Raw genomic sequence first — 8,057 nt, forward strand, 5'->3', positions numbered from 1 at the left:
GAGACTGCGCCTACTCGTTTCCTGTGTTGCCCCACAAGAGCGCCGGTCCGACCGCCTCAAACAACAGGGAGGAGAGCCCCGAGCTGGGCCCGGGTCCAGTGCGGCCCACCGCCGCAGCGCCACTCCTGCAGCACCGCAGGTTCAAATTCATCCCTCCACAGCTCAGCGGTGGCTTCCGGAGCTGCCGGTAATCGTACGGCATCGATCCCCCGAGCCCTGGATCACAGACCACGGTTCAACAGGATATTTCTCCAGGGCTGTTGCAGAGCTCCAAATCACGCGTCCGCTTCGGTCGCCATCTTTGCTCCGCCCCCTGCAGATGATGTTATGATATCACTCACATGACCTTTAACGTCACTCCCACCTGTGCTATTAGAACCGGAGACTTTTGGAAGGGTCTCAGGTTTTAAAGTCAATCTCCAGAAAACACAAATATGGGACTTCCAATTTCACAACATCTTACCCAACCATTCCCCTTTAAATGAGCCACACAGGGAGTCCCCTACCTAGGCCTACAAATTAATTCTACACTAGAGAAAACGGCAGAGTGCAACTATGCAGCGCTTCTCTCCACATCCAGATCAGACCTACATTCCTGGACGGGAGGCGCGCTCTCCTGGCTGGGAAGGTTGAGAGCGGTCAAAATGACACTCCTTCTCAAAATACTATGGCCCCAATTAAAGAAAAGTGGTGCGGCATCCAATGCAGCACCATATTTTTATTGTGCCCAGTTATCGCTCCATATTGCCACCATGTGTTCGCCGTATTTAATATACGGTGCACCATGGCACAGGGTAATATGGGCCCATTGAAAACGATGGTATGCCCCCTTTCAATGCCTGCTTTGTGCAGATGTGAAAAATAGCCTCTAAAAATGGTGCAGTGGAATCTCTTAGATTCCATTACGACATTTTTTCGTTCCCACTAACGGGGGAACGCCCTTCTTGCATAAATTATGCCTGGCACAGGCTTAATGTGGCGCAAGGGGTTACAAAGTGGCGCAATGCATGCATTGTGCCACATTGTAAGTATGGCACGATGAATTTGACCCCGTTGGGCCACATTAGCATCGTAAAAAATTATGCAAATGTGGCACAAGGAGGCGCATGGCCCTCTTAAGTCTGGGCCTATATGTGATGCAGACATTGCCACTCCAGCCCCCTGCGCACGTTCTCGAGAAGATGCAGCATCTAATTGAGACTTGTATCTTGGACAGCAAAAAAGCCAGCATGACGAGGAAGCAGGCTTACTGGCCTTTGACGGAGGGTGAGCTAGGAATTCAACATTTAACACATTACTATCAGGCCACTCCACATAGGTATATGGTAAAGTGGTCAAGACACAAGATCGAGAAACACTGGTGGTTCATAGACCAGGCAGTAGCTGGGATCCATATTTGAAAGATACTCTAGCTGCCTAAACCCCATAGACAAGTGGGGGTCTACATTTCCCCAGTGCTTTGGGGACAGTGGGCACTTAGGACAAAGTACAGCATACAAAGAATCTATCCTCGTGCATTTCACGACAGACCCAGATTCTGGGTTTCCCTGATTTCCCAACTGCCCTGTATGGCACATCCTTCTTGCAATGGCAAGTTGCTGGCTGTAAAAGGGTGGCAAATCTTTTTGACCAGGATGGTTTTCTGGACGTTTCCCAAATTCAATCAGACTACAGTCTCCCCTCAAGTGCACATTGGCAGTATCTTGCTATCAGACACTGGATTACGCAATCACAAGATGATTAAACCACATGCTAGCCACCCACTCACACCATTTGAGAGGTGGCTCATCTCCCGTGCTACAGTCAAGAGTCCTTTATCCGGCATATATGCATTTCTCATGACACAGCTTCACAAGGCTGTATACTCTGCACAGCGACAAATGGAAGCTGCAGTGTGCATGTCCCTTCACTCCAAAGGACTGGGAAGACATTCTACACCGGGCACATACATCAGCTTGTAGCACCAGCCGCAAAGAACTGGTGTTAAATATTCACACTATTGGTACTACACACTTGCTAGAGAAGCCAAGTGGAAACCAGGAGGTATTGACAGCTGTTGGCGACATTGTGATCAAGCAGGGACACTAACACACATCCTCTGGCACTGCCCCAAGCTGGAATGCTTCTGGGGTGAGGTAATGGTGGATATCCTTTCCCAGGAATTCCACGAACTGTCCTGTCCTGTCCGAGATATCTAAGAGTGTTCCGCCTTACACATTCACTCCTGGAGGAACTGCTACTGAATCGTAAGTTTGAACATTGTGTTTGCGGCTCTGGCTGCATTATCAACCGCACTATGGAGAGGTGTCGATTGAAATACCCCTGTGTTTTGTAACATTTTGGACCTTATTTATACTTTTTGGTGCAAAACTGCACTAAGGCAGTTTTGCCCCAAAAAGTTTTGCACCGGCTTGCACCATTTTTTAGCACCAGCTGGGCACCATATTTATGGAATGGTGCAAGCCGGTGCAAAGGGTAGGCTAGCTTAAAAAAAAATTACGTTAGGCAGTTTTGAGTCAAAATAAATGATTCTGACCAGATTAGCATAATTTTTTGACGCTAAGGGGCGTATTTATACTCTGTTTGCAATGAATTAGCGTCATTTTTTTAAAACTCTAATTCAGTGCAAAACTAACTCCATATTTATACTTTGGTGCTAGACCCGTCTAGCACCAAATTTATGGAGTTAAAGTCATTTTTTGGAAGTGGAAACCTACCTTGCCTTAATGAGATGCAAGGTAGGCGTTCCCGTGCAAAAAAATGACTCTATGGCCTTAACACCATATTTATACTCCCATGTAAAAATGGTGCAAGGGATGGAGGAAGGGTCAAAAAATGGGGCAAAGCTTGCTTTGCCCCATTTTTTAAGACCTGGGTCAGGGCAGGTCTTAGGGGACCTGTGGCCCTATTTCCATGGTGGAACACCATGGAATAAGCCCAGAGGTGCCCTCCCTAGGCCCTAGGGGCACCCCCACCCACACTAGAGGGACTGCGAGGATGGGGGACCCCATCCCAGGTAAGTACAGGTAAGTGCATTTTATTTTTGAAAGTGCCATAGGGGGCCCTGAAATGGGCCCCCATATGGCACCGGGTGCAATGGCCATGCCCAGGGGACCCCTGTCCTCTGTGCTGGCCACTGGGGTGGTGGGCATGACTCCTGCCTTTCCTAAGGCAGGAGTCATGTGGCATGGTAGGTTTAGCACCATAAAATGACGCTAATCTGGTTAGAGTCATTTCTTTTTACTCTAACCTGCCTAAAGCCATTTTTTGGTGCTAAACCCTCTTCTTCTATACTGCCAGCCCCACCCGACTAAACTTTTAAACTCTAGCCTACCCTTTGCACCGGCTTGCACCATTCCATAAATATGGTGCCCGGCTGGTGCACAGAAATGGTGCAAGCCGGTGCTCAACTTTTTGGTGCAAAACTGAGTTAGTGCAGTTTTGCAGCAAAAAGTATAAATAAGGGCCAATATTTTGTAAGTTTGTGCCACTTTTGTGTCATAAAATGACGTTAATGCGGTGCAAAAAAAGTTTAAATCAGGGCCTTGGTGCTAGATGGGTCTAGCACCAAAGTATAAATATGGAGTTAGTTTTGCACCGAATTAGAGTAAAAAAAAATGACACTAATTCGGTGCAAACAGAGTATAAATACGCCGCAGAGTATAAATATGCCCCTAAATATGGTGTTAAGGCCATAGAGTCATTTTTTGCACGGGAACGCCTACCTTGCATCTCATTAAGGCAAAGTAGGACTCCACTTTCAAAAAATGACTTTAACTCCATAAATTTGGTGCTAGAGGGGTCTAGCACCAAAGTATAAATATGGAGTTAGTTTTGCACCGAATTAGAGTAAAAAAAAATGACACTAATTTGGTGCAAACAGAGTATAAATATGCCCCTTTATTTCCTCTTCTCATCCCCCTCTGGGCCCTATTCCTCTCACCCCTCTTATTTCCATACATACGCTTTCATTGCTCCGCTGGCCTGTGGATGTAGGTGAGGGCCGAGTTGTAATGTTTAGTTTACTCATCTTAGAAATCAATAAAACAGATTTGAACCACAATGTAGTTTATGTGACTGGGCACAACATTCGTGTGCATCATTGAATCTCATCTTGACTGTTCCATAGGCTCATTCCATCCTAACGGGGGGACTTTGGCTGTGTTAAATCTGTTTGAACCTCCTTGAGCACTTTTTTCTTCTTCTAAATCCCGCCTCCATTTGGGTGTTAGATGTGCTGTAGATCTTTATGTCTTAAAGTTCGTCTAATTAAACTTTTATAGCAGATACCACCCATGGCGTCTTTTGGGGCTGCCTAACAGTGTACCTACTCTCATCCCCTTCCATTCTCTCAGTGATGCCACTGATGAGGTTATGTTTCTGTTGAGGAGGGTCCTTGATGCCAACCATTAATCATGACCTTCCTTTCAACGTATTTATATCTTTATACCTGTTGGTATTAGTTCTTTTGTGGGTTCCTCACTCTGGCAATCATGCCGAGACTAGGAACCAAAAGCAGCCCTGGAAAATGTTGTAATCCAGGCCCCCCCATTCTCCCATACTGACCACTATATTTGGTTGTTTGGGGGGGTTACTCCTCCAATAGAGGCCCTGATTTATACTTTTTCCTGCAAACCTGCGTTAGCGCAGGTTTGTGGCAAAAAGTATAGCACCGGGTATCGCCATTCCTAGACGCTGGCCGGGCGTCATATTTAAGGAATTATGTTAGCCGGCGCAAAGGGTAGGCTAGCGTAAAAAAAAATTACGCTAGCCGGATGGGGGTGGCGGTATGAGAGATGGGGGTTTAGCACCAAAAAATGATGCTAGGCTGGTTAGAGTCACAAATAATGACTCTGACAAGATTAGCGTCATTTTATGGCGCTAATCCTACCATGCCACATGACTCCTGCCTTAGAAAAGGCCGGAGTCATGCCCACCACCCCAGTGGCCAGCACAGGGGACAGGGGTCCCCTGGGCATGGCCATTGCACCCTGTGCCATGTATGGTGGCCCATCTCAGGCCCCCCTATGGCACTTTAAAAAATAAAATGCAATACTTACCTGTACTTACCTGGGATGGGTCCCCCATTCTCCGCAGTCCCTCTGGTGTGGGTAGGGTGTCCTACGGGAATGGGGAGGGCACCTGTGGGCTCATTCCATGGTGTTCCACCATGAAAATAGGCCCACAGGTCCCCTAACGCCTGCCCTAACCCAGGCCTTAAAAAATGGGGCAAAGCAAGCTTTGCACCATATTTTGACCACTCCTCCCTAACGCGCACCATTTTTGCACCGGAGTATAAATATGGCGTTAAGGCCATAGAGTCATTTTTTACACGGGAATGCCTACCTTGCATCGCATTAAGGCAAGGTAGGTTTCCACTTCCAAAAAATGACTTTATCGATATAAATTTGGTGCTAGTCGGGTCAAGCGCCAAAGTATAAATATGGGGTTAGTTTTGCACCGAATTAGAGTAAAAAAAAAATGATGCTAATTTGGTGCAAACAGAGTATAAATATGCCCCAAAGTTTTAAAAAAGTGGGGCGAAATGGTGCATTGTACACCACATTTAGCATCTTTCACTGATTTTTTTCAATCTCTTATTTGCACGTCCATTATTATACTCTCTTGCTTTTCCCCAATTCAGTTTTCCCTTCCTTCTCTAACAATGACACGTCAATGACTTCCTCTGACCCCTCTTTATCTTTTCTGTCTTCTTTTTACTATGCCTTAATCCTGCTTCCTCCTCTTTCTTATTCATGCCATCCTCCTTTCCCCTCCAACCTCTCTTTCGTCTCCATTTCCTTGCTCTCTTTACTTTCGTTCCTCATTTCCTATCCAGTGTAATCTCCACTCCATCTTCTCTTCTATGGTGGTCATTCCGACCTCTGCAGTCTTTCTTCCAGACAGCCGAGGCCGGGGGAGACAGAATACCGCCATTGCCGGCGGTATTCATGCCTCCCTATTCCGAAATTTCCGCTGGCCCAGCGGAAATGGCACATCAACATTGCCGCCGGATCGTAATAGAGCCGGCGGCAATGTTGATGTGCAGCGGGTGTAGTAGCACCCGTCGCGCATTTTACTGCCCGAAATTCGGGCAGTGAAATGCGTGACGGGGCTACGCCTGGGGGCCCCTGCACTGCCCATGCCAAGTGCATGGGCAGTGCAGGGGCCCCCAGGGGCCCCGTGCGTCCCCTTACCGCCAGCCTTTCCATGGCAGTGTCTACCGCCACGGACAGGCTGGTGGTCGGGGACTCATAATCCCCAGGGCAGCGGTGCTTGCACTGCTGCCCTGGGGATTATGCCCGCCAGGCGGAAACCTGGCGGGAAAATGGAGGGGCCGGCGGTATGGCCGTGGCTTTTGCGCCAGGGTCATACTTGCTGGCGGGACACTGCCAGGCTGTTGGCGGTGTTCCCGCCAGCAAACCGCCAGCCACCAGGGTCGGAATGACCCCCTATGTCTCCTTTTCTAGTTGCTTTCCCATTCTTTTGTCTTCCTCCTGGCTCCCATTCTTCTGCTTATCTCTTTGGCCACCCTTTTCCTTTCTGTCATTTTTCTTTACTTCTTTTTTCCTCTTCTCTTTACTCTTAAAGGTACGGGCAAGTAGCCATAGCAATACCATGTGCAAGACCTGTATAGTGTATGAGAAAGGGTGAAGCTGAAGAACATGTAAAGCCAGACAGTGATAAGCAAGTTGGAAAGAGGTACACTGGATAGTCGTGAGACTCAGGTGAGTAACATTACTAGATGAAAGCAAGGGGCAATCTAGGCGAATGCTGTACATTAATTGCATTTTTTTATGAATAGATTGAATGAGTCTGGAATTACTTGTCTACTACAATATATTTCCATGGTATGCATTAGGCTATCTTGAGCAGTATAGCCTTGCCACATCAACAGCCACTTGGGTATTTCCTGGGATCATTATTTGCCTTACATCACATATCATGTGATGCGTTTTCCTGCAATGTTATGGTCACGTTAAGGGTTCTGTGATATGATGAGGCGTATTCATTGTGAATAGCATTGGGTGAGCCAAGCAACTGAGCCTAACTGTTGCAACGCGTGCGTAAGGTGTTCTCTAGCAGGAAATCCTAAAGTGAATACTTTCAAATAGCGCTCCATAAAGCATATTTTTCACATATATGTGCTAAAAAGTCATAAAGTCTGAAAGGGTATTCATGAAATAGTCAACTACTTTCCTTGTACTAACTATGCCAGACCATCCTTAAGAATTTTCCAATTTCATCTACCCTAAATAATTTTGAGAAAATGGTAGCTAAGTTGTGCATTTTTAAGTATAGGTTTGCTACAAAAAACCTGAAGCTCCAAGGAAGAATGTGATTAACAAAAAGCAATTTCAAAAGGCCTATTTTTTGCCACAACATCTGTCTGTCCTTCTACAATTCAGTTTCTTTCATTGTTCCATCCTGTCTGTTCCAAGTTGATTTTCAGTCTTGGCATGGGAAAATAATGAAAACACCCTCTTTTTGTTTGAAAAGGCCCCCATGGGCTAATGACCTGGCAGGCTCTGCTTGATGCATCTGTGCCCAGTGGGTGGTACAGAGGCCTGAGAAGACTGGGCAGCATTTCAAGAAACCCCAAAAGGATGTGTTGCACTCTACTGAAGAAAGACAACTATCCTGAAACATGTGCCTAGAGATGCACAGCACTGGCTGCAACAAATAAGGTCAAACACTAATGACCGTCATTGAAGTAAGTGTTGTCATGCACTCCATTTACCATACTGCAGTGTGGTTAATTGAGTGCTCGGGTGTGAGGCAATGTGTTCACACCCTCTTTTTGGATAGAAAGGCTAGACTCAAGTGACACTCAAGTAATGTGAGTCAGGGTTCCTGCCTCACAACGGTCCCTCCAACACTCATTCTCGCTCAGGTGTCTCATTTTTGCTAATCTTGATGGGATATAGTGCCACCTAGACAATAGCTTCAACATAGTTTCCCTCCCCCCAGAATGTAACTTGTTTGTATGACGCAGGATATCTTTCCACCATTCTCCTACAGGCTCTGAACAACATTGACCTCACTCAACTGGTCAC

The sequence above is a fragment of the Pleurodeles waltl genome, chromosome 4_2, assembly GCF_031143425.1.
Source record: "Pleurodeles waltl isolate 20211129_DDA chromosome 4_2, aPleWal1.hap1.20221129, whole genome shotgun sequence".
Lineage (NCBI taxonomy): Eukaryota > Metazoa > Chordata > Amphibia > Caudata > Salamandridae > Pleurodeles > Pleurodeles waltl.